We start from the raw sequence: 27648 nt of genomic DNA, 5'->3' as shown, positions 1-27648 counted from the left end.
TCATTTGAGATTCATAAATACCCATAATAAACCAAGAAAACAACAGAAAAACAGTAGTTAAACAAAGACTATGTATGTGCTACATTTTGATTTTATCTCACAGAGATACTGGGCTAGAAATACCCACAAGGAAGACTCCCAGAATCCACAGTTCCTTTTATCGAATGGACAGAAGCCAGGTCGAGGCAGCCTCGCCCAACACACCCCACAGGTGGGCCAGCCTGAAGAACTGGCAAGCCACGGCCCACGCACGCTGGGCTCCCGAAGACAGAGAAGAGGGCGGCTCGGAAGGCGGTGGCACCCTGCCCACCGCAGTGGTAGCCTGGGGCCACTGAATCGCACCATCTCTCCAGCACCTGAGAGGTACGAGCCAGGCAGTCAACCACATCAGAAGCTGGCTGCCGGCCGGCCCCAATTGCCCAACGCCTCGGGAGGAGCCAGCTTTCCAGGACTGGATTTTACATACCTTGCAGGTACAGGCCATGTTGACCAAATCAAGGCATGGCCCACACAAAGGCCAGCCAGCCAGACAGATGTCCTGAGACAGAGCCATTTGTTTACTGCCTCTATGCAAAGAATATTCTTCTCACTCATTATGCAAAGGAGAATCCCCTCATCCCAGGATCTCGTTCCTATTCCAGCGTACCCCAGTTCTCTTGCTATCATCACAAGGCACACACTATCCATCCACTGAACTTTCCATGCCCTTATGCTACTTAATTCTCCCAATTCTCCCAGCCCTACATGTTTGTTGACACTTTCCCAGTCTAGCCCATTTTCTTTATGTTAACAATTAACATGAAATATTATGTTAACAATGAACATGAAGTATTATGTTAACAATTAACACGAATTATTATGTTATGGTTTTTAGGGTCGGGGTAACTAGGATTACTCAATAGGATTTAAACGTTCAATTTTAGTGCACATGTACAAGGTGCTACTTGAGACAAGATGAAGTGGTTTTTAAAAACACATTAACTACCTTTCGCAAAGGCTTCTCATTCAGCCTCCTGCTTGTGAAAGATATGACTTTGAATATTGATAATCCAAGAGAAGGCTAATTCTAGCAAAACAGGCTTCTGGTTTGCCCTGATTCAAAGTCTTTAGGCTACCTGACTGGTTTCTCTGTATGTCTTGCTTCTTCTGATACCACCCCCCAAAATAAACCAGCCCCAGAAACAGAACCTGTCTTCCTCGGATCTTACCATATGACTCATTTATGGCCTTCGTTTAAAGCCCTTATGACAGAGTTGACTGTGGTAATTTTCTCCACTTCTACACGAATGTCCGAATGTCCGTTTATAGCCACTCTGTAACCTCTGCGTGAACTGAGAATGTTCTCTGTGCCTCCCACAGATGCGGAATCACATAGCCTGGGAGAATAGGGCAGTTCTTGAGCAGAATCTCCCCACTACAGTACAAGCTCACCTGAGACCCTGCCCAAGTTCGGGTGCACATCCCAGGAGAGTTAGTGGACTACTCCTGATATCTTAATGCACTTTTAAAAAAAGACAAAGGCATATCAAAGGCTGGGTCAGCAATCAGCATGTGATCCCAAGACACAATGTGGATTTTCTTACACACTTGGATTAAGTGGGGTGGGGTCTTGTTTTTGTTTTCATTCAGGGAGGTGGGCATGGGAAGATGTCGAAGAAAATATCCTCTGTTGGCCAGAGGAGGAGAAACACTTCAGAGGAATATCTGAAAGTGCTCCAAGTTTTCTCCTGCCTGCCCCCAACCCAATGGTCCCCCTAGCCAAGCCTCAAAGCTTTGCCAACACCATTCTCTACTGCACTTGCCCAGGCTTCCCACCAATGCCATGGCTGCCTTCCTTGCTAAATAATGCTTCTCCTCTCCCCCAACCGTGCCTTGCTGGTCATTAGCACGATCCATCAGCTGGCTTCTCCAACTCCAGAAACCTAGACAACACTGTTCCCCGCAAACAGTTTTTCTTGCTTAGCACCCCCCCCCAGTCAGAACCTGTGCAGGGAATTATCCCTCTGTGCATTCAAAAAGCAAGGTGGCTACAGTGTGCTAGGGATGGTCCTTTGGGCTAGGACTAGCGGTAAGCAGTGCCCCACACGGGCTCCCTAGTGCCTGCATGGAGCCCCACTCACTGCCTGCCCTCTCCCCCAGCTCTTCAGACGCTCCTAGATTCCCACTTCTACTCTTTTCTCTTCTTTTTGGGGAGGCAGCAGAGACCTATGTTTTCAAGGTTTTGATCTTATTTAAAAACTAACTCTGGACAATAAATGGCAAGAATTTTCTTTAATTGACATTTTGGGAAGATTCTGAACTAGGTTGTGTGTTATCATACTTGCGTCACCTTGAAAATCTGAACTCTCTCTTTCCCTTAAAGACTAAAGCCAGACTCTCCGTATTCTAAATGCTGAAAGTCGGTAGTGATTTTATCCTGAAACCTACAATTCTTCCCATTTGAAGGTTACCCTCCCTCCTAGCCAACCCCCAAATAACTCGCTATCCAGATTTGCTTGCACCCCAGTATTGGTGCTCAAGCTACTGGTTCCACAAGACTTTAACCTAACTTCCAAGAACACGCACCGCAGAGGCCCAGGGCTCCAACCTGTCACACACTCGTTGTCACATTTCCTTACATGCATCGTTCCAAGAGTCCTTAGGGCTGCAGTCGATGAAAGAGTAAGAGAGCAAAACATCTGGCGCCTTTTTATCCTGCCTCAAGTCAAAGAGTTGGGATTAAAGCCACTTGTGCCTTTACAAAGCCATCCCTACCAGGCAAGGGCCCGGTGGCCAGTTCATTTCAGAAAGTGGTCTAACACTGCTGAAGTTGCCAACAGCCGGTGAATGTCTAGCTTGGTCCACACACGCAGGAAAATGGCCCTTGGGCACCACACTAAGCCCCAGAGGGGCCTCCAAACCTTCCAACAGCATCAGCATGTGTGTGTGTGTGTGTGTGTGTGTGTGTCCGTGTCTGTGTGCACATGGGCTGCCTGGTTTACAGGCCACTACAGACCTTCCACCAAGTTTGAACAAACGAGCCCACCAGAGGCCCCTGCCTGGCCCCCCCCTCCCACCCACTCCTAGCCATACTGTGGCATCGAGGGAACAGCACTCTGCCTGACCAAACCTGCCCTGACTACTGGGTGACCCCGCTCCACACTGTTTGCATTTGCACCCTCAAATGACCACTCTTCCTTGCACAGACCTTCCTGCTCTAAAGGGCATGAACCTGTAGAGCGTGAGTCATCATGACTCGCAGGAAGCAGCTTCTCAGTCCAAAACTCAAGCTCGTTCCTAGACAGACTTCTCTGGTCTTCCCCACTCCCCTCCTATCAGGCACTCGGGGCTCACCCGCCCCCACCCCCTTTCTCTACAGCCTCTTCAAGGTCTCTTCCTTCCATCTACCCACAAGTGGGACTGTTTATTTGTTTAGCCCACTGGTAAGAAAAATGAGAGAGCTGTCTGACATTCCTGGCCAGGCACAAACACTTCTTAAAAAAACGTATGTTCCAACTCTGCCTGGGCCCTGTGCTGAGCCCTTTAACCTTCTGAAAAGGCCACGAGGACGCATTCCATGGGAATTGACTATCACGATGCCTTATCACTGCTGAAAGACGAAATCCACGTTACCCTGCAGCATCTCACATAGATCCTTCACATTCCTGGTCTGAGAGCGGAGCATGTGAGAGGGAGAGAAAGGAAGTACCAGGAATGTGGGAAAGGCCACTGTCACCAGTACAAGAGGCACCGACAAGCGACCTCCCCAATTCCTCTACAGAGGCACCAGGATAGTTGATTTAAAGATTTCTTTTTTAATAAATTTAATGAACCACGTACGAAAACTTTACATTGGCAGAACACTCTCTGTTAGCCATCAAGGCCCAATTTCAGATCAGATCCAACAGAGGACTGCCCAAGGAAACCACAAAGAGAGCCAATGTTGCTATTGTTCTATCAAAGAATAAAGATATCGTTTTGATTTCTTACAAGAAACAGCCAAACAAAAGGTCTCTGTCTCACATTCTGAAAGAAAAACATCCCCCACACATATGGGGACAGCTTCTGAAATACACAGAAACGGAAGATGCAGGACACACGGGATGTATCACGGTGCAGCCGGCTGCCCCAGCCAGGCCGTCATATCGACCTTGACTCAGCAATAAAGTCGTCGAAACTGAAATCAGGTGGAACTGATCAGTTTGGACCACCGATGTTGAGTTGGACTCAACGATTCTTCAATGGCCCACTTCTTCCTGACATCTTCCATTCAAATATTTACTGATTTAGGGGTAAGGTCAGGGAATTACAGGCCTGGTGGTCGGACCTTTTCTGTCTTGTCTTATTCAAATCTAGCTAAACCGGGGTAAACATTGTGCAGAATGTCTCCCTACAACCCCATCCACCTCCAATCCATCCTGGCCCATCTCGCCTTAACAACACACTTCCATGCCAGGGCCCCACCTGCCCATGCGGGCTCAAATTCAGACTGAGGCCAACTGCATGGTGATCCCCTAGGGCGCTTGGCCTCTGAGTATTTCCCATCTAGAAAACGAGCCATGTCTCCACCCCACATACCTTACAGAGCAACTGCACAGATTAGCTGAAAGGGTACCAGCCCGAGGGCTTTGAAAAAATGAAGCCTCTTAAATTACTTTCCCATCTTCCTCAGATGCACTTGGCACCTTTCCCTTCCAGTTGGAATTAAATAGTTAAATACGTGAGTGGCTAACGCAGTGGCCCAAGTGTTGACACCGAACAGACGCTGTAGGCTCCACAAAAGCGAAGACTGCAAAGGCTTAGAGAGCGACGAAGACTGACACAGTCGAGGAAACCGGGTCTGAGGTTCTGGGACACCAGGGCTGCCGAGGAGGCTGGCCCAGCCAAGGTCATGGGGATGCCCTCCTTCCTGTCACTCAAGACAAAAATCACGAGGTCACCCTCCACTCTATTTCCCTCCTGTCCCACACCCGCCTTCAACATCTGAGGGCTGTCCGGAAACTATCCAGCCCTTGTCAATATAACAAGAAGGGTTACTGGCTGGACACTTTGGGGACAGCCCGTGTATACACAGAGGATGAGCATTCGTAGTGGGCTGAACACTATATTCCCCCCCAAACCTCAAGTCCACCCAGAACCTCAGAGTGTGGCCTTATGTGCAAGTAAGAGTCTTTGAAATGATGCATATTAATAATTAAATTAAGATGAGCTCATACTCCATGAGGGTAGGCCTTAAATCCAGGACTGGCACCTCGGGTGAGGAGGGAACACACACAAATGCACATGAGGAAGGAGGCCGCGTGAAGACAGAGGCAGAGACTAGGTAGAGCTCTGAGTCAAGGTATACCAAAAACTGCCGGCAGTCATCATAAGCCAGGAAGGGGCATGAAAGGGTCCTCGTTGGGAGCCTACAATGGGAGCACACCCTGCCAAAACCTTGATCTCGGGCTCCCAGACTTCGGACCGTCGTGAGAACGGATTTCTGTTGTGTAAGTCACTGCATCGTAAGACTATGCTACAGCAGCCACAGGACACAATACACCACTTCTGGCCCCTGCACTGTGACCACCTGGCCTGAGCCACCCCTTGCCTGGCTGGCTGCAGGCATCTCCGCCGGGTCTCTGAGCTTCCACCCTCGCTCCAGCACAGCTCCAGAGGAGGCCTGCTCGGACCCACTCAGGTGGAGCTGCTCCGGACCAATGAATCCCCCAGGGTATACACCTAGCTCAGAGCAGAGTAGGATCGTCTAGGTGGCCATGAAGGCCGTACATGACCTGCTCCAGCCACACGGGCTCCCTGCTGCTCCCCGGAAACCCACGGGGGTAAGGTCATTGAAGGCAAGGATTTTTCCTTTATTGTCCCCACAGTGGTATCACTGGCACCTGGAACAGTGCCTGGCACACAGAGGCTCTCAAAGCAAAGGCCGAGGGCAGCCTGTCGAAAGCACCATCCTGGGAACTTTCGTGGAGCACGCCAGACCAGGAGTCGGCCTCCCGGGGCAGGCCTGCGAGTCAGGCAGGCTGCATGTGTCAGGCATAAAGGAGCCAGTGTGGGTCCCTGACCAGGAGAAAATGAGGAAGAAGAGAGAGCAGGGTTTCTTGACCGCAGCACCACTGACACTTGGGCTGGGTACTTCCTTGTTGGAGGTTGGAGTGACTGTCCTATTCGTCGTAGGGTGTTTAGCAGCATCCCCGGCCTCCACACACTGGATGCCTGCAGTACCCCCTCCCCAATGTGTCACAACCACAAATGTCTCCAGGCTGTCAACTTCCCCTGGGGAAGGGGGAGCAAAATGGTTCCCCCCTGACAACCACAGAAACAGCGTTTGAGTCCAGTGTCAGTGTACACACGGCGATCACAGACAGCACCCGCCTACAGGCCAAGCAGGTAACATACATGAGCAAAGCTGGCCAGGTAACAGGCAGTGGCAAGGTAAGAACTGGCAGGATAACAGGGAATGCAGTGGGCCCTGGCTACCTAAAAGGTCCTTGTCCCTTCCAAGAGAGGCAGCCATTGTCCAGTTCTGGCCGGCTTTTGCCCTGAAGACCCAAAATTGCAAATCTCTTGCTTGTTGTCAAGAGAAGGTTTCAATTCAGATTTTTATGTGAACTGTGTCAATTTTTAAAATATAGTATGCACTGGGAAAAAAAAAAAAACCCATCTATAGGCCAGGTTTTGCCTACAGGCTATGACTTTACAACCTCTGCACAGAGGCTGCCTGGAGGGGAAGAAAGGGCACAATGAACAGCCATCAGACACCTGTGGACATCATTCAGATTCGAGGACCCTGGGGCCTGAAGCAGGCCTGTGAGGGTGAGGATGAAAAAAGGGCTGAACCCCAGAAACTCTCCCAGTGAAATAAGACAGGCATAGCAGAACTCTCCAGATTTTACTAAAACACAGGCCTGTAAGCCACAGGTGCCAAAGTAACAGCCACAGGCTTTGGAGAGTCTCTGTAGGACCAAAATAAATGCAAAAAGCCCCATACTCGATTCTAGAAGGCGCATGAGCCCGTGCCTACATGATCTAAAGCCTGAAGCCTGTCCTGGACCGTGCCTGAACTCCACATCCGTACACTGGCCAGGAACCAGCCTGGCCACCAGGTGGACCTTCCCCCACCATTCAGTCCACCCAGACCACCAGCCTGGGAACAGCAGGACCATATCAACCTCCCCCAGGGGTTGGGGCACTGTCACTGTTCCATGAGACAGCAAGTCCTGCTGCCCCAAACAAGCAGGGCCAATCGCCCCTGGACTCCCAACCATGACCCTCTAGAGCAGCTTTGCTTATGCAGATCAGAGACTCAGGAGCTGAAGGATGCTTAAGGCATCCTTCAAGTTGGTCCCTTTGTTTAAAAGAAAACCAGGGCTTAGCAAAGGGTTAAAGTGAGCACCTTGAGGACTGCTGAAATCAGAGCTCAGGTCCAATGGCAAAGAAATAACTGGCGTCTTCTGGCAGAGGAGAAGGAAGCAGGCGGGCAGGGAAGGTGGGCGAAGGGGAGGGCAGGAAGGAAAGAGGCCAGCCGTCCTCCCAGCTGGGAAGATCTTGCAGACTCTTCTGAACTGATGTCCAGTCTCTGCAAAGCCCAGACCCGGGCAACAGGCACCATCCGTGGGAATGGGTTTGAGATCCCCCAACTTTGGCAGCACAAGCCTGATTCTCCCTCCACCGGATCTCCAAAGGAGGGCTACAAACAAGCCCACGTGACACGCACTAAAAAGGGGCCCAGGCCTGGAAACGCCGGGATAAAACTAAACTGTGAGGGCATTCGGGGATGCCAGAGGAGCCAATAGTGGTCCCCCCAGCCCATTGTGTGTTCATCAGGTTCCTCCTCCCAGAAGCGAGTAACCCTGATTTGATTTGTGAGCAGATTATTCTAGAGAATCCAGGGTCCAGAGGCATCTAAACAACATGGCCATGTGAAAACTCCGTAAATCAAGCAGCCAGACCCCACTCGGCAAGGAGTCACAGGAGGACCCGAGGGCTCGGCTCTGCCTGGTGCCAGCAGCTGTGGGGCCACGCGTCCCCCAAAAGGTGGACACAGGGAGGCACTGCATGACACGGGCGGGTGCCACGGAGGCTCCCCACTCCCCAACACAGCAGCCTCCGGCCTGGACGCCCCCTTGGGCCCCGCCCGCCTCCTCAGCGCTCCCCCACATGTGCAACTTCCTCATGTATCTATTTGAGGGAACTAACTTTTTTATGAAGGGAGGAGGAGAAAGTTCCCACACACAGAAACTCACACCCCGGGGAGGAACAAAGAGAGAGAGGGTCACTGAGCACTTGTTGAAAGAAGGTGAGTATGAGAGCGACTGGGAGAAGAAAGGGTCTCGTGGGCTACGAAAGTTAAACAGGGAGGTCCCCCCACAACCACCCCACCGACCCAAGTCCTTCCGGACCAGGAGGCAGCCACTGGCCAGCGCAGGACACACTCAGGCGGACCCCTGAGGTAGGAGCCGGGGCCCGGGGAGGGGAGGGGAGTGCCATGGTGGTTTGCAGGAGCTCCACCTCTGGGAATGGATTTGATGTCAAGTGTCAGCAAGTAAATTGCTATTGGCTTCTCAATAAGCAGCAGTAGTGAGTTAAGTGTTTCCCCGTATTGTGCAGGCTCTCACGGACTCAATACGGCAGTATTGACAGCACAATCACACAGTAATCCAGAGTCCTCTAATGCCTACACTTCCTCAATGAAAATACACTTTCCACTTGGACATCGGCCCGTCAGCTTTGGGCTGGAATCTCTGGCCTCTCCCCTTCCCCCACCACCCCCCGGCCCGTGGAACTGGCATCTGGCCCCCGGACACCCCAGCCAATGTGAACACCCCAGCCAGCATAGTGTCAGGGCCCAAGCAAAAAGATAAACAGTCAGAGACCTACAGGAAAAGGCCTGCTCTCCCCATCTATAAATCACCGGTGGGAAGGAAAGAAAAGTGATCCAACTCTTTAAGGATAAAAATCTCAGCAGTCACTGAGGAAAATTGATGTTCCCTTGCAGAGTGAAAGATGTTTGCCCTGGGAAGATGCATGCCTTCAAGTTTTCAGAGAGACAGAGAAACTCAAACTTCGCCCAGCGTGACACAGGACTGAGACGAGTTATGCAACCTCCACAAAGGTCAACCAGTCAAGCCAGATGTGACATTCCCGTAAGGAAAATCCCCATGTCCTGACAGTCTCAGCTGGGCTGACACAGTCGACGGTCTGCTCATTTAATAGTAAACACTTTGCAAATGCAAGCTGTTTTTCAAAACCAATTCTCATCCATTTTCGCCTGACTTTACAACAACCCGGAATGGGCAGGGCATAAGATTTTAATGCAGAGACCAATGTAACAGAGCTAAAGGAGAAGTTAAGTGACCTACCAAAGGCCACACAGCTTATTAGCAGGAGATTTGAGGCTACATCCTAGACCAGGGGTCAGCAAACTTTTTCTGGAAAGAACCAGGTAAATATTCCAGGCCGTATCCTCTGCTTGCAAGCTACTCAACCATACGGCACTGTAGCACGCAGACAGCCATGGACAAAACACAAACGAACATGCAAGGCTGTTTGCCAATAAATATTTATGAACACAAATATGAATTTCACATATTTTCATGTTTCATGAAATATTATTCATCTTTTGACTCCCCCACACCCATCTAAAAATGTAAAAACCATTCTTGGCTAGCAGGCCACAGGAAGATCCTTCAGGCCGTAGTCTGCCCACCCCACACCACTGGGAGACTTCTCAATATCTAGACCACCCCGAAGTTTAACTTTCCAGTCCATTCAAAACTGCTTGACTATCAAACACCAAACACGAAACTCAGGCCCAGGTATCCGACAACACCACAGCTGCAGACCCGTAACACCCAGGCACAGTGTTAAGACTTCAGGGGAAACAAAGTCTTTTTATGGGAATATTTGCACCAATTTTAAAGAAACTTTCCAGTAATACGTGACACATGCCCCGGCCACGGCTGGCTTACTATACGCTAACTGCAGAAAGCATCTGTAAAACCGGCGCCTGAAAAGTCCTCCTTAGACACAGTGTTGGGGGGAGCGACACCTTCTCTCCTCCCCACCCACCCGTGACCCCAGCACCAAGAAGGGATTTTTGTCTTGTGTTCCATAAGAATAAATCTGGCCAGAAAGGAGTTAATGCCCTTCCAGGCTGGGATCTGATAAATGGCTGTGCAGAAAGCAGGTTCCCTCACTTTGAGATATGATGTCACTAACCTTTATTGATCCACTATCCGAGAACTTTGCTTATCTCTCTCCGGTGATATACTGCCCCTCCTGTGCTCAACTAGTGTTTAATACACTGCCGGGCGCCTCGTGCTCCCAATCGCTCAGCGCTGCAGAGCGAGGCTGCCACGGGGGGCAATATTTTACAGCCAGGCCTTGCCAGCAGCCGCCTCCCTGCGCAGGGGAAGCGAGCACCCACCTCCAGCCTCCTCCGGGGCTGCCCAATCCCACATGCACCTTGTGAGTCCAGGGGCGCTGGGATGGGACATGCCCCCCCCAAGACCCTCTTGCTCTCTTTATTATTATTTTTTTTAAGCAGAACTCCAGTTCCGAGTTTCCCTCTTCTTTTTTTTTCTACCATAAAAAGCCAACTGTCAGCCAACCATGTTCGTGAGGGAAAACATACGCATGTCGGAGTCAGACCTCGTATTCAGAGAAATGAGCTTCCTGTTTTGCCCTTGCCAGGGTCTCAAGACCTCAGTCCAGCAGAAGGTGGAAAACACTATCCATCAAGGTGCCGGACAGTCACTCATTCGAGAAGAGTCACAGGAGGAACAAAGCCAGAGAACATACCCAGGTGGGGCCAGGCAGGCTCAGATTCCGAAAGATAACAGAGTTCCACACCCCTGGGGCAACATGATGCAGAAGCTGCCACACACTGGGCTCGGTGTGGGTCCTTCCCTCCTCCCAACCCACAGGCACAGCCTTGCCACACCTGAGGGCGGGGAGAGCCAGTGAGTGCCAACTCAAGATCAGAACTCCATCCCTGCTAACTTCAAAGACCTCAGAGGGATTCTCAAGCTTGGCCGAGACCCCAGTAGCGTCCCCACAGGAGAGGACCCCAGCTGTGTCCCCCACAGCAGACAGTGGACAAGGCTGTGCTCCTCCCAGGACCCTCCCTGGGAACACGGGCAGTGGGCCACTGGGAGGGGGGGAAGTCAAGCAGGCCCTTCCACCGCCCCGGGGCACCCAGAATTTGCCTAATTGAACATTAACAAGTTGCTACAATAAAGTTCCTCTGTTGTGAGTGAGAAACCTTTTCGGCAACAACAACAGAAGTCTTGTTACAAACCGCTCTCAAAGCCAGGCTTCAGCCTTGACAGGTGTGAACAAGATTTAAACACCTCCTATAATACAATGCAATCCAAACAAAGGGGAAAGTCAATCCCAACCTCCTGGGGTTTCTCCTTGTCTAACATCTTCTTCACTCACTCAACCCAGGGGAGCCAACTTGAAGGAGTGGAGAGGCTGTCTTCAGGCCCAGCTGCAGAGGGGACCTTAGCATGCCTGAAGCAGGTTCTCCGCCCGTCTTGGCCACAGGGCCATCTTGGCCACCCTTGGCACAGCTCTGCAAGGCCTCACATCTGCTCCTGGGCCCCAGGCCCCTTCCATCGCCTCCCCAACACAGCCAGCTGATGGATCCCACTGGTGAGCTTCCTGTGTCCCCTGACCCATGCTCACCACTGACCTTTCCCCCTGGAGAGGTAAGTAGAAGAAGAAGAATGGGACGACTGAAAACACACTGGGCTACAGGGTCCAAGCTGCTCTTTCTATTACAGGGGACACAGGCATCTCCTAGTGCCTCCTTCCTTGGAATGTTGGAGAAGGGCTGTGACTCCAGGACTGGATTTTTCATTTAAAAAAAATTTTCTGAGTGACACCAAAGGTAGAAACACATGAGAAGTGTGTGTTGGACAAGGGAAGGAATTATCCCTCCCATTGATTTTTCGCTCTGGAGTATTAGAGAGAACACAGCATTTATCTGGAGATTTCTTCCCAAAGCCAACCACATAAACGGGACTTGAAAGGAGCTTATTGGACAAACGATTTGCTCACACGGCCGTCGGAAAGTGGGAATCCCGGTAGGGAGCTCAGTGTGCCCCACTCTTCCTGTGCAGACACCTTTAGGTAGTTCTTGTTACCACTTGACTTCAAAGTGGTGACAGAGGGGCCACAGAGGGGACACCACGGGCAAAAGTAACCCTGGACAAAGAATTAAGTCTTCCTCCCTCGCTGCTCTGCTCCAATGAGAAGAATGCAAAGTAAAAACAAAACAAACCCTCCAAAAAGCAGCATGCACACTGCCAATCCCTCCTAATTCCTGGTATTCCTCTTCTGTCGTCTTCTTTTCCACAAACTCTTCAGCATATTTCGCTTTTTTAAGTGATAAACACCAGCCACCAAGCTTTTAATCCAAACTCCCATTCTTTCCCAGTGCAAGAGCAAGGCCGTCCACAATTTTTCTTTCTTTCTTTCTTTAAGTGAAAGACAGTCATAAAATATGCCAGGATAAGTCCCAGGACCAGAACTCCTCTCAACTTCCTCTACCTCCAAACCTGGAGCCCATCCAAGGGTAAGAGTGGCCCGCAGACTTGCTATAAAATGGATGTGACCACCACGGTGGAATTTGTTTTCCAGAAATTTTTACACTAATGAACCTTGTAGCATGAAAACAGATCCCATACAAGGAGTTAAGCCGGCTCAATTTTCCTCCGAGCTCCCCCTTTCACCTACCCAGATAGGCAAAGCCAAGCACCCCCAACCCCATGGAAGGGGAGCAGCCCACCCCACCATCACCACAACAAAAAGGTTCACAGGCTCAAGTCCTCCCTTTCCAGGTAGCTGGGAGGATGTAATTGGTGAGGCAGGAGATTAGAAATATCGGCAGCCTCTAAGTAAGACTTTAATTTACTGGCAGATCAATAGAGCCGGGGTTATATTGGCAAAGTGTCTACAGCTCTATTGACTCACGCAATGCCTCTTATCAATTTATCAGAAATCTGGAAGTCAGAAGATATTGTTTGAAGGGAAAAGAGAAAAAAAAAAAAAAAGAAGAAGAAGAAGAAACAGCAAGCATGAGGCGAGAGCCAGAGCTGTTAGAAACTGGGGTCTCCAATGACGAACTTGGTGTGAAGAGTGAAGAGTTTTACACCAACGCGTCTCCTGCAGAGGAAGCCAATATGGTAATACTCAGAGTTAGCCCCCTCCTTAGATGCCCCCTTAGCCTCTCCTGTGGTTCCATTTTCCATAAACCTTGTATTCTGGGGAGAGGGAGAATCCTACCAAAGCAAAAGCTGTTTTTTGTTTGTTTGTTTGTTTTGTTTTTTAGCAAGAAGCAATTCCTTTCTTTGGGTCAAATGATACTTGTCTAAGTTGCAGGCAGTCCATACACCTGCCTCTCCCTCCTTCCCTCTCCTTTTTCTTTTGTTTTTTTTTTGGGGGGGGGGGAGGGGGGAGCGGGGGTGGCTTTTCGACTCCCTCTCCACCCTCCCTCAGCCAGAATCCTTAGGTTTAGCCTGTTTTTCACCAATCCATAAAAAGATTTTTTTTTTTTTTTAAGTAAAAGGGATATTTATCCCAGCATCCTAACGCTCCCAAGAGGTCACAAGGATCTATCAGACTAACAATGGTACTTGGTCTCAACAAGCTTAAAGAAAATATACTCAAGTTCTATCAATCATCACACAAGGATATGCGAGAGTTTTCACAAATAATTAATCTTCATTTGAAAAGGTTTTGAAATATCCCAGGTAGCCGACAAAAAAGTTAAGGGGAAAAGCAAACATTAACACTTCACCAAACCTAACCGTTCTCGCCAAGGCAGGAAGGATAGGGGAAGACAAGAAGTCCCCGAGTATTTCTATCCAATAACTCTAGGGGGCAGGTCGGGGAAGAAATAGAGGATCTGGAGCATTCCAGTTATTGGAGGCCGAAGGGAAAAGCGATTTTCCTTGGTTTGGGAGCAACCACAACCTGCTTTTGACGATACATTTTGGTCCCTGCCTCATACAACAAATTTCTGCTTAATTGCTGTTTTGCATTTCGTTGAGACATCGAGTAAACAGTACTTAAGTGTTTCCAGACAAAAACAATAACTCACTAATGACTAAGGCACTGCTAATTAAAATACCCCCGTGATGGCGTGACTGGACTCAGAGCCACCACAGCACGCAGAACTGCCCGGGCCTTGAATGCGTGAACCAGAATGCAAGCGTGTGGGGCGGGGATGCTCCTCTTCCTCTGCAGTCACGATGGCCCTGGCTGCAAAGAGGGGGCCCCTTGCCGGATGTGGAGGGCAGGGGTGCAGGGCTGAATGGCTGGGGGGAGTGTGAAGGTGCTGGGATTTCACAAGGAATGCAGTGCCCTAACTGAATGCACATTCAGAAAGTGGCCTAGTGTTACCCTCGAGACTTTATGAGCTCCTGAGATCCCCTAAAGAAAAAAAAAAAGGTGTCCTATTCTAGTGGAGGGGAAACAAGAAAATGTATTAAAGTGGCCAAATAGACCCTTTCCTAGTGACCACGCTTCTCACAGGGACAAGGGCCCCAAAGCCTAAGTTCCTGATTACTCTTAAAGATTCAGAAAGAATGAAACAAAGGTGCGCCCGACCACCTGACCAGTGCTGAAGGATGACTTTAACCCAGTAGTCAGACTTTACAAGCGCATGTGACAAAGTAATGGGAACCTAGAAAACCTCTCTTCCTTCCCAAACAGGAGATCAAAATAACTAGGCTTCCCCGGAGCAGAAGCTCTGCACTCTTAAACTTTTAGTCCTACAGATGGGGGCCTTCCAACATCACTTTTTAAAGCTTTGCATTTAGAAAAAAAAAAAAAAGAAAGAAAGAAAGAAAGAAAAGGAAAGGAAAAGAAAAGGGAGGCATCCTGAGTCCTCAAGCTTGCAATGGACTTTCTCTTCCGCCTCCGGGCAGGTTAAAGACCTGCTAGTTACCAGTGGGAGGGGGTGGAGGAAAGTCATTGAAACCGCAGGGGCCTAATACCCATTTGTATTCACACTCAGACCCTTTAAAGATATAAAATGGGAGAGGCTGAACTGTTTACATTCACCTAATGCTCAAGTAAACAAATCAGAGCCTGAGTGGAGGGGTTTCCGGACAGGGCTGTGGCCAGACCCCCCTCGGGGCAGGGCGGCTGGAGCAGGACCAGGAAGGAGGAAGGTGGATGCTGTCACTTCTCAGCATGGAAAGTGGAGGCCGGGCTGTCTTTCCCAGCCCACCCCAGAGTCTCCCCAAACCTGGGCCCTCCTTGACCCCAAGGGCCCATCTCGATTCCTGCCCAGGATACCCCAGGCTCAGGCCAGCAGGAGGGCACAGGGAAAGGCCCCACAGTGCATCCTAAACCACAAGCCCAAGAAAGGGGAGCAGCACCCCCATGCCAGAAAGCCACCACCCCGTGGAGAGGGGACCTCGCTGCAAGATACCACCTTGCCCCTGCCACCAGGGTCCCCTGGAGCCCTGCCAGCGCCTCCACACAACCCACAGAGGCCTCAGCGAGGAAGACCAGAAAAGAAAAGGCCTGGCCTTGCCAAGCACGTGTAGGCAAAAGGGTTAAATGCCAAGTGTCGGAGGAAGAAGCTTCCCCCTCCCTGCAGGCGCCTCCAAGGGTTTGTCCTCAACAACTATTGTTATTCAAAAACTGCATCTCAGAAGAGCCCCCAGCATCGTCTAGACCAAAGTGAACTAGGAGCTGTTCCGGGTCCCAGCACAAGGCCTGATCATATCCTCTAAAACGAGAACAGTTTCAACTTGACTGGGGAAAAAAGGAGGGGGGTGGGAGTCCTGGCACTCCTTTTAAATGCAGATTTGAACTTTTCACCCGGGGTCAGACAGCTGCGATGCTCCGTCCCCAGCAGAGGCCGGCGCTGGGGCCCCTTCCACCTCACACTTTCAGAGTTTTTTTTTCCTGCCTGCCCAGGAGGCCAGTCTGTTAAAGGAATTCGATACCTCCCCCTCCCTACAAACCCAAGTCTACACCCACTTCTCAGCTTACCAGGGGCACAAATCCCACTGGCAGCCTAGAGAAGACCCTCAAATCCGTGGAGGCTGGCTGGGTGCCCTGGGAACGACGGACGGTGGCTAAGGAAAATTGTCATCGCATACATCGACTCAGGAATGCTAAGATCAATGGTGAGAAGACACAACAGGCCTTAACCACTGCTCTTTCGTAGGAAGCATTTTACAGTGGCTCTTTCTGCTAGCAGCCAGTGGAAGGTTCTCCTTGCTGTTTTACTAAGAACTGTAATGTTAGCAAGGTTTAAGTCATCTAGCTTTGAGAAGAAGTCACTTCCTGGGTGAACATGAGAAAAGCAGTAACAGCTTTAAAAAAACAAAACCTTCTAGGCTGCCACTGCTGGTATTCTGCCTCTGGAAAAGCTTCCAAAGTTGGGTGGACACCTCTCCCTCCCACCTGCACGCCAGGAAGCAGTTGCAAAACATCGGCACACCAGCACCCCATCTCTGCCTCCTAACAATCCCATAGTATGTCGGGGCACCAGGCATATTTGACCGAAGATGCTGCAAGGAGACTCAGCCTGTACCCCTGAACCCCAGTAAACGGAAGCAGCTGGTTACAGGGGTGATGGGTGACTCAGCCCCATCCATCGGATGTCTCAGGAGAGCCCAGGGCAGCATCCTTTCATGACAGACCTGCACTATCCATTAGGTGGCCTCCAGCTGCGTGTGGCTACTGAGCCTATGAAATGTGGCTAGTCCGGATTGAGATGTGCTTTAAGTATTAAAATACACCGCAGCATTTCAAAGACTTGATACAAAAAACAGGAGGCGGAATGTTACATGTTAAAATGGTAACATTTCAGATACACTGGGCTAAACAAAATATATTCAAATTCATTCTACCTGCTGTTGCTCTTTAATTTTTTAATGTGGCTAACAGAAAAATTTTAAATGACTTGTGTGGCTCCTACTGTATCTCTATCCGGTGGCCCAGTTCTTCAAGCTCCGCCTGTCTTTCAACTTGAGATGCAGACAGGAATAAGTGTTCTTGGCTATGAGACAGATTTTTCTTGTCGATCCTGACTGTCCCCCTAAAGCTACAATGTACTGACTCCTGAGTGCGACTTCTAATTGGGCTGAATAACCCTAGTAACCAAACAGCCCACCGCCAAACTGCAACTATAAATTAGGGGAAAAGGTGGGGTCAGATGTACACCCGGAAGCTGGACAAGCTCAGTAGAGTGGCGCCCCTCTTCCAGAACTTTACCAATTGCTTCTGAGATTCAAAGTGTGCTTTAAAAAACATAATAATAATAAAGTTGTTTATTGCAGTTTAATATGAGGACTGCCCACCAGGCCTGTCTCCTACTCCAGCCTGATTTCTTACTATCAGAGTTCTCCCTTCTAACTGCCCTTCCATAAAACACGCCCAGCAGGAGCCTGGTGTTCGGACACTCACCCCCCCCCCCACATACACACGCACCCTGCAAGCCGGAAGGGAAGGGGGAGGAAGGCACAGACAACACAGATGTGGCCCCTTTCCTATTAGAAAGTGCCTATTCTGCCACCGGGGATCACAAGGCCAGTCTCATTTCTCTATGTAAATGAACTTTTTAGCCACCTCCTCAAAGAAGAAAAGCTGCACAGATGCGGAAGGCCCATCCTGGGGCACACAATTACAGCCATTTGCATTCCTCCAGCCGCAGGATTAGCACAGGAATGTGCTCTGCAGCTTTGTGGGGGGAAAGGAGTTTAGGAAGAAAGGAACTGGGGGGGGGGGAGGAGGAGGAGTGTATTTCTCCCTGCTCCATCCATCCAAAGCTCTATGATACACTTCCACTTCTGTGAGAGTCAGAAAGTGGAAATAACTCCAGCTTAGGCTTTCTAAAGGGGGGGTTGGGGTGGGGGCGGAGGGAGGAGGAAAAGGAGGGGGAGGGGAGTGGCCGGAGGGAGGGAGGGAGGAGGGGGACTGCGTGTATTAGGGGGACGCCCCTCCTGTCGCTTTGATCCCCTGGTCGGTCGCTAGGAGAAACCAACTTTTCTCCTTGGGTTAATCAAAACCAAATTACTCAGGAATGTGGCAGGACAGGTCTGAGCTTCCAGGTCCCTTTGTCTTTGAGGATTTAAAATGAAAAAATAAATTTTGTAAAGCAGATGGCAGTGGGCTTATAGAATAGGTAAAGTGAAAAGTGTGAAGGAACCTAGACCACATCTCCCACCCTTCCCCCCCCCAACAAAAAACCCCTGCAAACCTCCTATTTTAATCTATTGCAATCTATTGACAAAGAAGTTATTTTTGTAGGTAAAATCCAAAAATCAAAGAACTTTCCATCTCATCCTTATTGCTGCCCCAGTAAAAGACCCTCCAAAACTAGACCTTGTCAAAATATAATTAAGAAAAGATGCAAGATTTAAGCAACACCCGAATGCCACAACCTGATTATGAAAAGCAAAGTCCACACTCAGGAACATACTTTTTCCAATAAACGAAGCTTGGGAGTATTTTTCATTGTAAGGTTCTTCCTTGGGAATACTGGGGGAGGGGGAGAGCATCCAGCGGCTACTGAATCACACCCATGAAATTCCACAGTGATTGTAAAATTTTGATCTCTTTAAACGATAAGAAAGGCAGCTCATAGGGAACAGCTCAGGGCAGGGATGAGAGATCCCACTGAGTGACATAAGATACCACTGCTCATGTGTTGTCCAGAAAAAGCTAGCAAACCCACCACCAGAGCTGTTCTGTTTACTAGGAAAGTGTGCCGGGTGTGCTAGCCAGCCGGCGACAGTTTCAGTAAGTCAAGAGGCAACAGGAAAAGGCTGACCTCAGAGATGAAAGAAACCTGGGGCTTGGAGCTATATTAAGGCCTCCACACCTCCTCCCCAGCTCACAGCTCTGGCAGGCTCAAGGCTGGACATGAGTTGGGCCCGCACGCCAGGCTCCTGGAACTCTAGAACACAACTCCCCAGTCTCCGTTATCATTGGGAACAGTAAGAAGTGACATATCCTAAAGCAGCCAGTAGCAGAAATATGAGCAGCTCTTTGTGTATTATAAAATACTGCCATGCTTCACTGCAAAACCTGATCAATCCCCATTATGCACCCCCCTCCCCAAAAGAAAAGATAAAATAAACAAACAGAGCACCACCAGTTAAGCTACAGAGCCTGGATTCAAAAGATAAAGTGAGGCCAACACATAGCCATGACTATGCCGCTTGCCATAAATTGTAACTGGCCCCAGGCATACGGTTATCTGGGAGGTTGTGCTAAAGTAACTTTCAAAATACTCTTCATCTTATCTCTAAGCTCAGTCAAACACACACACACACACACACACACACACATCACCCGTCTTAGATCTCTGCCATTAGTATTCCATTTAGACTTTCCAAAACAAGGTCATCCCAATAGGCCCGTCCCCTATTTCCGGTCACAGCTGTGGACTTTCACCCCCTTGTCCAACAAAAGGGACCTTGTACACAAAATTAACTCGAAACCATTAGTCTGTGCGGTGTGAGAGAGCACACTGAGCCCTCAGAGTACCCACCCTCCTCCCAGGCTAGGCCCAGGGTGCCGCCCAGGGGCCCTCCCCCATGGAGGCCGGGGGAGCTTCCCCAGAGATTACAGGCCGGCTCCTTGGGCCCCTGCTCCACGGCTGCAGCTGTGCAGCCAAGGCCCTACCTTCCAGAGAAGAAACACAAAGGCCACCCCACTCCTTTTTTTAAAAAAAGAGAAGAAAAAACTTTCTCCCTCGGTAACTGTAGAAAATGACCTGATTTCACAGCTGGAAAGGACCAGCATCACCCTGGGGCTGAGCTGTCCAATATGGCAGCCACCGCCCACATGTGGCTCCCGCACACTGGAAGCGTGGCCAGGCGCCCCCCCCTCCCCACGCTGAAACAGTTGTGTCGGGGCACTATCGAGAGTTGCCTGAATACATACTTTCAATGTTAAGTCCACCTGTTTCTTTTTCCTTTTGATGACTGTAACTACTAGAAAATTCAGGATTACACGTGGGGCTTGCATTCTGTTTCCATTGGACAGCACCGCAGATGGTGAAAATGTTACCACCTCAAATGCTAGCCCACTACCACGCTCTAGAAAGAAAGGTCCTTTTTTAAATGCTAAAAAGACCACCATAAAATTAAGCAAATAGCAACATCTGATCCCAGGTCATATCGCAAACTCTGAGGCTGCTCAACTGGCACGTGGAGACTCCCACACTGCAGGGAGCATGTCTAGCTTGGAGGAGGGGCTGGGAACCTGCCATCTTGCTATCCGGGAGAAACACGTGCAACCTCTACCCCAGTGGTTCCCAATGGGAGTGATTTCACCTCCCCAGGAGACAGGGGGTGGTTCCTGCAGACATTTTTAGGGGGAGAGAGTGCTACTGGCATCTGCTGGGGAGATGCCAGGAACACCAAACATCCTGTAACGCACAAGGTGGCTCAACATCCCCCAGCAAAGAATTATGCCCAAATGTCAGCAGTGCCAACACACAACCAGGAATCGACTAGATATGAGGTCCACTCAAGCACACTTTTAGTACTCAATTTCCAGGGACAGGGACTGGCGGGGACATCCTTTTGCAAAATGGCTTCTCTCCAGGCTCAGGACTGGTCCTAAATTTCAGTGGCATAAACAATGTGGAGAAACAAGCATTGATAACAAGAACTGAAAAACTATAATCACTTTCTCACCAGACTACAGACTGAGTATCAAGGGTTGCCATGTCCAGGCAGCTCTGATTTTTCAAGCTAGTAGGAAGAAACGGGGTTTGAACCTCAGAATGACATAAGTCAGCTCCCCTGCAGGCAACAAGATGCCTCTCACAGAGGGTCACTGGTGTGTCCAGTTCGCCACACCTGACCACACAGCGAGGCCCAGGTTCCAGTGACAGGCAACGGAACAGAGAAGGAGCCGTGACCAGGCCTGCAGGTACACGAAGGGGCCAGGGCAACAGACAGAGGAGGCAAAGACTGAAAGAGCAATGCTGAATGAGAACAGCCCAGCCAGGCTGGGAGGCCGTGCAGGGGGGTGGGGGGGGAGGCACATGATAATTAACTCTGCAAGTTGATAGTATTTGCATATAAATGCCTCCACAAATCACTACAAACAAGCTAGGACAAGTCAGGCCTATTAGCATATACAAGCCAGCCCGGGAAGGCCCCTCTAGGTGGGTCATTGAGTGGGCTGCTCACTTAGAGGGCCGCCTGCCAGCTTTGGGGGGGGGGCGGTTACATGGAGGGAGGGCTGGGGAGGACGGGACACACTGTATCTATTTCAGACCCTTTCACTCCAGAATACAGTTTCAGGATGTCAAAAGGAATTGCCTTTATTTCCAGCCCATTAGGGAAGAGCAGAAGAAATGCTGGACCTTTTAGTTTATTTCTTCCAGGGTGGCAGGAAAGGAAAGCTAGCAGAGGCCGTCAACAGGAACTGAAGAAACAAAAAGGAGATATGGATGGGGACGAACATTTATGGAGAGGCTACTCAATGTGCTAAGTCCTGGGATGCCCTGTTTTCTAGTTCATTTCACTTCTACTACAAATGTAGGATACCTGTTATGCCCATTGTACAGATGAAAGAACTGAGGCTCAGAGAGGTTAAATGATGGGTCCAAAGTCACACAGCTTGGGCAGGAGGACAGCTGGGCCTCACCCTTAAGACCTCAGCAGAAGAGTGAGGCCTATAGGTGAAGAGCAGAGGCCGCCTTTCCAAAGACTGGACCCTTTTTGATTCACCTCTGCTTCTCCTCCGAAACTGAGTGTGAACAACAGAGCCCCCTCTGCAAGGGATGATTCACAAGTGGCGCTCTGATCCTGAACTGGGCCCTGCCCTGTTTTATTTTGTAATTATTCCATAGCTTCAACCCATGAGGAAGACCACACCTCCCTCCGGGTAGACACGTGGGAGTCTGCAGCAGGGTTTCTTCTGTCACCCAGTGTCTCCACTATCTGGACAATTCTTGCATTTTCCCCAGCAAGGGCAAAATAAATTGACCGCCCTGTCCCACAAGGCATAGAAGTTCTCTTCTTTCCCCAAAAATACCTCTGTTTCATACCTGTTGAAGGAAAAACCACTTCCAAGTTCCTCTTTGCACAAGGCATGCAGAGATTTGGGGGAGGGGGAGGGCACTACGGATTTTCACTTCTGGCATTCTTTACCCGGAACTACATTTTAAAGGCGAGTAAAGTACTATCTTATGAAAAAGTAAGTGATGTAGGCCCAGGTAACACATATTCATGTAGTCAGGTACACAGATTGAAAGTCCTCATCAATGTCCGTCCCTCAGCAATACATATCGAATCAAGTGACACCATTCAAAAACCTGGCAGAACAGAGATGGCATTCAAAAGCAGTCACTTTAGAAGTGACATCAACCTCTTAACACACACGTTGACATCCATGGGCTACTTCTAACATGTCCAAAAGTTGACTTGACACTTTAACAAGGATGCAGATATTCCACAGAGAAATAACAGGGCTGTTGTAAGGAAAGCAAAAAAACAACTCCCCCAATCAGCCAAATGTACATTAAGAACCAAGGCCCCGAGCCAAAGAGCATTTTAGGAAGCTGGGTTGGAAACAGTGGAAGACACTTGCATTGTTTCTTGAGCAGTTAAGAAAAATTGTTTAAAAAAAGAAAAAACAAAAGTTGCTGAGAAGGAGAAAAAAGGCCCACATGTGTTCCTTAGCAAATTTCCAGGAGGACAAAGACGTCAGGTGGATAAAAGCCGTCCAAAATAGGCCACTCAGAGACTGGGCATGTGAGGAGCAAATAAGTTCATGTCTACGCATACGTACTTTTTATAGACTTATAGGAATTTAAATGCTTTTGAAAAGCGCTTTTTAGACACTGAAGGGAGACTTCCGTATGTGAACATGCACTTATATGACTTGGGGGGTGGGCTGCAGGGTTGAAATCAAATATCAAATTAAGCCCCTTGGTCTTTTCTGCACTCAGCTAATCTGCCTCCTGCCTTTCTGCTAAGGAGATTCAAATGAGAAGACAGCCAGCCAACCGCCTGTGAACTGGAATTTTAAAACTAAAATGCAGAGCCTATGACAGAGATGTGCACAGGGTACAGTGTATCCAAAACCTAGCTCTCTACCGATAGACTCAGAATTCTCCTCCAGCCACATTCCAGGATGGAGTCAGGAACCACCAAGAAATAAGCAAAACTGTTCCTTTGCCTCCTCCTTCCCTGAAAGACCCCTAAGTGATTCAACCCTCCTTATCCATTAAGAAGCCTACACATTGCCCCCTCCCAGAATGCAAGTTCCCATCACGCTTAACCAACCAAATGGTCCCCAAATACCCAGCCCTACTCGTTAACACCCCTCCCCCCCCCAATACACAAAGAGTAGAGGTCTGAGCAGTCACTAAACTCCTGCCCCCAGAAGCATGGTGGCAGGGCTCTCTGGCTCCCAGATCAAAAGTTTGTGGCCAAAATTGCTTTCAGGACAGTGCGTGAAACCAGAAGATGAAAATGCCAACATCTGTTCATAAACTCCAGTGAGGTTGTTTTTCCCAGCTCCAGCCCAAGTCTCCCTACGGAGGACTGAAGAGACCCCATAAATTCCTAACTGGTGCCCCAAAAGACCCACTTAAAATTACATTCGATTTAAGAAAGCCTTTAAGGCCATGAGGTGAGCCTCTTCTTCCCAGAAATCAAAGACGACAGGAGGGGAGGAGAGCCCAGCCCATCTTCTCAAGGAGTGAATGGTTTTGCAAAAGGGTTTCAGCAGTTTCAGTCCCAAACCAGCAGCAGCCAGAAGGTAGCACATGTCTCCCCTCCCTGAAAGCGTTAGACCTGCCTCTAGGGAGGGAAGGGGATGGAAAATCTTAGAGGCAGCACATGTGTTAACACCAAAGTTCAAAGAAGGAGCAGCTGAACCACCTAAGACCTCCCCAGGACAGAGAAGGCTAGCTAAGGCCCTCTGGAAAGGTGTACATCAAAACCCCTACGCATTAATCCCCCTGTTGACAGGACTGCTGTGGTGACCCTGGTGGACAGGGAGAACAGCTCGCCCAAAAGGCAAATAAAGCCCCTGGCACTTTGCTAAGAGGCCCCATCTGGGGTTAAAACTAACAAAAGTCTTGCTCTGAAATGGAGCCAAATTTAGCAGCTCAAAAACTTTCTATGTCTACCCATTTTTATTTGTGCCCTTACTCTTGCAAAATCAAGAAACTCTAGGAATGAAGGGTGAAAGAAAGGCAGAAACACCAAAGAAAAAAAATCACCTTTAAATGTTAGAAAGAAGCCAGGGCACCTTCTTTGGGCAAAGAACTCTCTAGAAACACACCTGTCACTGCCAGAACACTGCCTTGTCCTCCACTCTCCTGTCTCCTGACCCAAAGAATGAAAACCAGAAAAAACCATTGCAGTCATTTCCCTGCTTCTGAAGCTTTAGCACAATGCTGCTGTCAATCGGTGCTAAGCCCTGCTTTGCCCCCTTCCCCGGTGTCTGTCCATGTAGGAGTCATTTGCCATATTAGCCCCGCCCCCCAAAGCCTTCCAACATCTGATTGTCACTTCGCACATGTTCAAGGAGATCAATCTGGCAGCCAACTTGAAATCATACAGAAAAGAAATCTGACAGTTGTTGATTTTGTAGTTTCTCCTCCTTAATCTGCATTTTGCAAGTGGCTTGCCAAAGAGCCAAGATTTCTGCCTGTTCTGCCTGGGTCTCTCCCTGGGGGCAGTTTGACGCAACCTTAGCTTCTGTGCGTTTGTTTCTCAATTCCTCAATTCGAGTGGCCTAAGGACACAGGAAACTGTGCTTGGGACAGAACAGGCACCCTTTAAGACTCAACTGAGACTAGCTCCCACAAAGGAATTCCCTTGCCTGGAGTCTATTAAAATTGGGTTCCCATTTCCCTGACCTCAGTTTTTAACTCAGGCAGAGGACGGTGATTCTGAGCTGTGCTGTGATTTCTAATAATAACCATTACAACCAAATTCTCATACCAGAGCACTTGGATACCCCTATGAAGTTCACTGTAATGGAATCTGCCTTCCTGTTGTGTTTTTACAGTAACGCCCCCATCCTGGTTAATTACACCAGCCTTGGGAACCAGAATAGGCCAACAGGCCCAAACACTGCAGAAAGAGGCCAGGCTAACAGCAAGCAACCATTTTAATAACAAATGAAAGTATAAACCACAGCACATACTTACTGTACTTCTTGAGGTTACTAATGTTCATGGTCAGGTGCATTATCCCTGTAGCACCGGCAAGTGTGAGGCCGCGCTTGCACAAGTTTCTTCAGGCCGGAATCATTGCTGCCTCCCTACTAGTTAAGGCTAAATCCTTTACAGTTAAGAAGCAACCTAGTTACTCCTAAAAGGTGGGTTTCATAAAGATACCCTGCCTTCTTTTCCTTCAAGTCATTGGAGCAATTCTCTACACTTTTATAAAATGTTGCTTAGTCACTTAAATATTTACTTTTTAAGATGAAACTGTTGCAACTCTGCAATAAAAAAATTTCCTAGGTATGGGTCTGCTGTGGGCCCTCAAGGGTTTCCAGGTTTTCACACTGATACTTTGGAAGCCAAAAAGCCCCAACCTCTAAAATATATACTAAAAAGGAACAGCAGCATACAGTGACAATAAGGACATATTCCCTATGACCAGAACTAAAGGAACTAAGCCAAATCACCACCAGCCACAGATAATATTTTCCTAGCAGTCTGCGATCACGGATTTATTCTAATGAACTAACCACCTTCGGGTTACCCAAGGTGAGCCAGGACAGTCCTGGGAGTGTCTAGTAGTCATCATTTAAAGTCATAATGATGAAAACTGAAATCGCGCTTACTTTAGCTCCTTGCCACTGGGCAGTCCAATTGGCACCAAGTTTATACAGCAGTTAGATCCAACCCCACAGCAGCAAGAAGGCAGGCCCTTCGCTGTCCTGTTGGGAGAGCCAAACAGAGACCTGCGGAGAGTACCGTTTTATTTGGGCCCTTTCCACCTTCCTTAGCATTCATTTGTGCAACTAAAGCACAGAAAGAAAGAAACCAAAATTAATTTCAGGTGGCTGGCGAAGCAGCATGGATTTTTTTTTTTTTATTCTGAAATAGTTTGCAAGTGTTTCTCAATAGCTCCTCCCTGTCAATCAAAACTGTTTTCAGGAGAAATGGAAAATAGTAGCTTCCAGCCCATAGACAGTGCAGCCATTTCAAAAAAAAAAAAAAAAAAAAGAGTTGGGAAAGGGAAGTGACCCATGTCATAAAGACAGAAGGTCTCCAAGTCACTTAATTCCTTGTGATTCCAAAAGGACTGTTTTTAAAGCGTGAAAGTGCTTGCTTCTGCATCTGCCCCATGATGTTAAATAACACTTTGTGTAATTAAATAAAAGAGCCAAGTGTGACCCCGGCCCATTCTGAGAGGCACTTTACATGCTTTCTGAAAACTACGCTGGGAACTCAATGCAGACAATCTCCTTAGTCCTGTAATTTAGGAAGAGGAGAGGAGAAAAGTTTCTCTTGGCCTTCACAGCTACACACCCTCTGAAAGGGTGCCTTCAGGGTCTCTGTGAAATAAATGAATACAAACACAGGTGTGCAAACATCCAGGCAGGTACCTCTCCCTAAAGATCCCATTCTTGAAACCTTTAAATTATTAAGAACCTGAGGTCTCCTGACTTCCCTCACACCTCACTGTTCCCTAATTGTTCTTCATGTTTGGGTAACAGGATAGATTCAGAATCTCAGGCCTCCACCAGTGGCTGCTCTGATAACGAGGAACAGACCCACGTCCCCTGCCACAGCCTTTCTGGGTCAGGTTACCTTGGAAGGTGTATGTTTTCCTACCCGAGGCAGTCCTCGCCACAGCACTCAGGCGTCCCTCTGCAGCCCAGCCTACTGGAACTCGTGATTTTTAGGGTTTCCCTTGAAACCTCTCCAGAAACCACAGCCATTAAAAGAACATGAAGGTTTGACACCTCCTGAATTTAGGAATGAGGGGACTCGAGGGGCCAACTCTACAAACTCGCACCTGCTGCTTGATGGCAAAGAAACGAGAAGTTTCCCGGCTAGGGTGAGCTTTAAATTATACTCTATTTATTTAGTGACTTGTCTCCAAGAATCGCAAAACATGGAATGAAATAAGATGACGTGTAACTTTCTCACTATCTACCTTCCAGGCTTAAGTTTGTTTTCCTTATCGAGCTCTGATGCATTCCTCCAAGCAGGCCCCAGCCTGAAGGAGAGACCTTCCCTGTGTGCCTAGGTGGGGCCATGTCTCCTCTCAGGTGTTATCTGTCAGTGGCATTTACTGAGTCTTCAAGGCCTATTAAATGACACAGAGGGTGGGGGCGGGGATGACCCTCCTGGATTCACCTGCTCACGGGATTCATTTAAACCACTTCAACGCACCGTGCACCACTGTGTCAGGCAATTCCCTCTCAGAACACGCCACGCTCGGGCTGTGGTCTCTGCCCTGGAGGCATTTTCCTATCATAGCACAGGTTATGCCCAAAGCAGTAAGGACCATTTTCCAGAAAGTTCATTTCCCTCCAAGCCCTACAATGATTACTTTGGGTTTTTTTTTTTTTTTTTTTTTTTTTCCTCTCTGCTACTGACCTAACTTGGGGATTCTTCCTCCTTTAACAGGATAAAAATCTTAGCTCTCCCCTTCACACACCCCCAAAGAAACGAATGCAGCGCTGGGTTTTTCAGAG

The 27648-nt window shown here is 48.9% G+C and overlaps 1 protein-coding gene across 1 annotated transcript in view; it reads right to left on the bottom strand.

Annotated features, from left to right (window-relative positions):
* Positions 1-25852, bottom strand: part of ZFHX3 (zinc finger homeobox 3) — a 224422-nt gene extending 198570 nt beyond the window's left edge. The window contains exon 1 of the mRNA XM_069497887.1: positions 25783-25852. The gene's annotated coding sequence lies outside the window, so the exon portion shown is untranslated. The remainder of the gene's footprint in view (positions 1-25782) is intronic.
* Between the last annotated feature and the right edge of the window lie 1796 nt (positions 25853-27648).

The sequence above is a fragment of the Eulemur rufifrons genome, chromosome 23 (genome assembly GCF_041146395.1).
Source record: "Eulemur rufifrons isolate Redbay chromosome 23, OSU_ERuf_1, whole genome shotgun sequence".
NCBI lineage: Eukaryota > Metazoa > Chordata > Mammalia > Primates > Lemuridae > Eulemur > Eulemur rufifrons.
This window is presented reverse-complemented; position numbering and strand designations above follow the sequence as displayed.